The following is a 5198-nucleotide window of genomic DNA, read 5'->3' on the forward strand; positions in this document are numbered from 1 at the left end:
ACTGTTCCCTCTGCAGATGCCCGTCTCTCAGCAAAAGGCTCCGCAGGTTTCCCGCTCTCACGGACACTGCCGCACGGCCTTGCCACGGCCCCGGCCGCTCCCCGCCACTTGCAGCCCCACAGCAGCCCCTAAAAGTTTTCACCCCCTCCGCCCCTCCACAGCCTTTCCCCCAACGTAACACCAGGAGTAACCGCGGCCGCAGTGGGGAGAGGCGGGGGGAAGAGGCCTGTCCTGGTTCTGGACCCCGGTGCCGCGCTACCCGCCCCAGCACCGGTCCCCGACGGACCTGCCCGCACCGGCACGGAACCCCGGTGGCGCGCTCCCCGCCCCGGAACCGGCCCCCGGTGTCTCCCAGCCGGCCCCGGGACCGGCCTCCGGTACCGCGCTGCCCGCCCCGGGACCGGACCCGGACGGCGCTGCCCGCCCCGGCACGGAAACCCGGTGCCGCGGTGCCCGCTCCGCGACCGGATCCCGACGGCGCTGCCCGCCCCGGGACCGCCCCCGGTGCCTCCCAGCCCTCCCCGGGACCGCCCCCGGTGCCTCCCAGCCCGCCCCAGGACCGATCCCCGGTATCTCCCAGACCGCCTCGGGACCGGCCGCCGGTACCTCGCTGCCCGCCCCGGGACCGGCCGCCGGTGCCTCGCTGCCCGCCCCGGGACCGGACCCGGTGCCTCCCAGCCCTCCCCGGGACCGCCCCCGGTGCCTCCCAGCCCGCCCCAGGACCGACCCCCGGTATCTCCCAGCCCGCCGCGGGACCGGCCGCCGGTACCTCGCTGCCCGCCCCGGGCCCGGACCCGGACGGCGCTGCCGGCCCCGGCACGGAACCCCGGTGCCGCGCTGCCAGCCCCGGGACCGGATCCCGACGGCGCTGCCCGCCCCGAGACCGCCCCCGGTGCCTCCCAGCCCTCACCGGGACCGCCCCCGGTGCCTCCCAGCCCGCCCCACGACCGATCCCCGGTATCTCTCAGCCCGCCGCGGGACCGGCCGCCGGTACCTCGCTGCCCGCCCCGGGACCGGCCGCAGGTGCCTCGCTGCCCGCCCCGGGACCAGACCCGGTGCCTCCCAGCCCTCTCCGGGACCGCCCCCGGTGCCTCCCAGCCCGTCCCTGGGACCGCCCCCGGTGCCTCCCAGCCCGCCCCAGGACCGATCCCCGGTATCTCCCAGACCGCCGCGGGACCGGCCACCGGTACCTCGCTGCCCGCCCCGGGACCGGACCCGGACGGCGCTGCCGGCCCCGGCACGGATCCCCGGTGCCGCGGTGCCCGCCCCGGGACCGGCCTCCGGTGCCGCGCTGCAGGGTCCGAACCTCGGCGGCGCTGCCCGTTCCGGGACCGCCCCCGGTGCCTCCCAGCCCTCCCCGGGACCGCCCCTGGTGCCTCCCAGCCCTCCCCGGGACCGCCCCCGGTGCCTCCCAGCCCGCCCCAGGACCGACCCCCGGTATCTCCCAGACCGCCGCGGGACCGGCCACCGGTACCTCGCTGCCCGCCCCGGGCCCGGACCCGGACGGCGCTGCCGGCCCCGGCACGGAACCCCGGTGCCGCGGTGCCCGCTCCGGGACCGGATCCCGACGGCGCTGCCCGCCCCGGGACCGCCCCCGGTGCCTCCCAGCCCTCTCCGGGACCGCCCCCGGTGCCTCCCAGCCCTCTCCGGGACCGCCCCCGGTGCCTCCCAGCCCTCTCCGGGACCGCCCCCGGTGCCTCCCAGCCCTCTCCGGGACCGCCCCCGGTGCCTCCCAGCCCGCCCCACGACCGATCCCCGGTATCTCTCAGCCCGCCGCGGGACCGGCCGCCGGTACCTCGCTGCCCGCCCCGGGACCGGCCGCAGGTGCCTCGCTGCCCGCCCCGGGACCGGACCCGGTGCCTCCCAGCCCTCTCCGGACCGCCCCCGGTGCCTCCCAGCCCGTCCCTGGGACCGCCCCCGGTGCCTCCCAGCCCTCTCCGGGACCGCCCCCGGTGCCTCCCAGCCCTCTCCGGGACCGCCACCGGTGCCTCCCAGCCCGCCCCAGGACCGACCCCCGGTATCTCCCAGCCCGCCGCGGGACCGGCCGCCGGTACCTCGCTGCCCGCCCCGGCACCGGACCCGGACGGCGCTGCCGGCCCCGGCACGGAACCCCGGTGCCGCGGTGCCCGCCCCGGGACCGGATCCCGACGGCGCTGCCCGCTCCGGGACCGCCCCTGGTGCCTCCCAGCCCTCCCCGGGACCACCCCCGGTGCCTCCCAGCCCGCCCCAGGACCGACCCCGATATCTCCCAGCCCGCCGCGGGACCGGCCGCCGGTACCTCGCTGCCCGTCCCGGGACGGCCCCAGTGTCCGGTACGACTTGAAGGACTCAGACAGAACGGCCTGTACTGCTCCGTTGTTAGAGGGTGATGTACTGGAACTTGTAGGCTACAAACCTTGGGAGGCCTGATAAAGGGAAGAGAAAAACACTGGGAAAAGTGCTGATATGGTGAAGAATTGCTAACCTGTGAGTCATGCTTGATAAACGGCCGAAGACGGTGCAGACAGCTGGGAATTTAGAGTTTTTTATAGGAGCGGCTTAGCTGCTATTAGTCCAATTGCTAAAGGTTAACTAGCTACCAATTAGCACGCGCTGGTAAGAATTCTGAAGCATAGCAACCAATCAGTTTAACCCACACATCTTCTGATTCTCTATAAAAATGAGTGTTACATGTAATAAAGTGGAGAACTTTGCTTGCATCAAGCCTGCCTCCCGTCTCTCAATCGCGGCAAATTGGTGACCCCGACGTGATCCGATTCCGGGACGCGGTGGGTCCAGGGACCGCTTATCTGCGCGGCAGGCTGCGAGTCCCACGGAACGTTGAATGAGCTGCTGAAAGGAAGCAGGAGCGGACCGGCCTGAAATCCCTCCGGAGTAGAGAGGTGAGCTGTGGGAAACATGGGGAATCAAGCGTCTTCCCCGGAGAGAGACGTATATGAGCTTATGAAAGCTCTTCTTCAAAAGCATGGGAAAGTTATCTCTGGGCACGACCTTAAAGCCATGCTTAAATGGGTACAAATGAAGATACCCGCTGTAACTGCTTCTAGTATTTTTACGCGGGAACTTCGGGATGATGTGGGGGTGAAGTTGTGGGATTCTGCCACATCGGGGAGTGTAGAAGCACAGCATATGCTCCCGTGGTGGAGGATCATTTTTGAAGCTTTAAAAGCTCAAGAGGAGAGTAACAATGGCGACGTAAAGACTAAAGGGAATACCCCCGCCGCCCCGACCGTTACCCCCACGGTCCCTTCTCCGCCTTCGGAAAGTCAAAGTTGCCGAGGACCCCCAGAGGTCGGCGCTGCAAATTATCCTCCGGGGGAGGACTCCTTTGATTCGGGGCCGGTAGATCCCGAGAAGGAGCCGGACTTATGTCCCCCTGACCCACGCGACGCATGGGCTAATATAAAACGCCAAGCCTTAAAGGAAGGGGACCTCGAGATTGCAAAAATGATAGTTGCTCCTGTGATTTATCAGGGCCGGGGGGCACAATGGGAAGCCTTAACTTTCTCTGTAATTAAGGAGTTGCGCCGTACCGTCACTGAGCACGGGCTTTCCTCTCCTTATTTCGCAAGCCTGTTAGCTTCGGTTTTTGATACCTATGTCATGACTCCTCATGATTTAAAATCCTTAGCACAATTACTGTTAACTCCGACTCAGTTTTCGTTGTGGGAGTCGCAGTGGAGGGGAGGGCTCCAAGTTCTTCTCCGTGCATTTGCGGGTCATGCTAATCAAGCTGTGGCTGCTTTAACTATAGAGCATCTTACCGGCACGGGTCAGCACACTGATCCGGTAGCCCAGGCTCGGGATATCCCTCGGGAGGCTCTAGAAGCGATCTGTGAGGAAGCAAAAAAGGCCTTTTTTAAGGTCCCAGACACACAGAAGCCACAGAAAGCTTTTACAACTATTACTCAAGAACCTCGAGAGCCCTATATGCAATTTATTGATAGATTAAAGCAGGCTCTGGAGCATCAGATAGATAATGTGGAAGCGCGGGACATTCTGTTGCTGAAACTGGCTGTTGAAAATGCTAATGTGGATTGTAAAAAGCTCCTGAAATCCCTTCCTAACCCGAATTAACTGGTTGAAATGGTGGAGGCTTGTAATAGAATTGGCACTGTGGATCATAAATTTGAGGCCATGACTGCTGCCCTTGCAGCCATGCGCGGTCCGTCAAGCTTGGGAAATTGCTATGGCTGTGGTAAATCGGGGCATTTTAAAAAGAATTGCCTGACTATGAATGTGGGGGCTAGGCACCAAGCCCCTGGGGTTTGCCCTAGATGCCGAAAAGGGCGTCATTATGCTAATCAATGTCGGTCTAAGTATGATTTTCAGGGCCAACTGATACAGGGAAACCGGTCATGGAGCGCGGGGCAGCGACGCGCGCAGACACAAATGCCGCAGCCGACATTCCAGCCCTCACAGAGGGAAGCAGCAGCGCCTCAAGTCTTCGTCCAGCAACAGCCGGGAGCGCAGGATTGGACCTGGCAACCGCCCACACAGTAACATTACTTGATTGCTCAGTTCACTTGCTGTCGACAGATATCTCGGGACCCTTACCCCCTAAAACACAGGCGCTGTTGTTAGGAAGATCATCTACTACATTGTCAGGGCTTTTTGTATTACCAGGGGTCATTGACTCTGACAGTACTGACAAAATTAAGATTACGGCATGGACTCCGTTTCCTCCCTGCACGATACCTAAAGGTAGTCGTGTAGCGCAATTAATATTGATTCCTGCGGGGACGAACTCCCCCGCTCCTGGTCAATCTTATCAAAGGCGGGGAGGATTTGGGTCTACAGGGAACCCACAAATTCTATGGGTGCAATCTATTTCTCAGAAGCGACCTGTATGTCAATGTACCCTTATTCGTGGAGAGCAGCAAGTAGTACTAAATGGAATTATTGATACTGGAGCTGATGTCACGATAATATCTCTGGCTAAGTGGCCTCCACAATGGCCTCTGGCTAATGTTTCCCACACGTTAGCTGGAATTGGAGGAACTGGTAACAGCCGTCAAAGTGTGGAATTAATTCAGATTCAAGGTCCAGAGGGGCATATAGCCTCTGTTAAACCTTTTGTGTTACCTGTCCCTCTGATCCTGTGGGGGCGTGATGTGCTGTCCCAGTGGGGAATGTCCATTCGGACCCATTTTTAGAGGGGGCCATTGAAGCGCGCGACACCCTTAAATTGACATGGA

This window comes from Strix aluco, chromosome Z (genome assembly GCF_031877795.1).
Source record: "Strix aluco isolate bStrAlu1 chromosome Z, bStrAlu1.hap1, whole genome shotgun sequence".
Taxonomy (NCBI): Eukaryota; Metazoa; Chordata; class Aves; order Strigiformes; family Strigidae; genus Strix; species Strix aluco.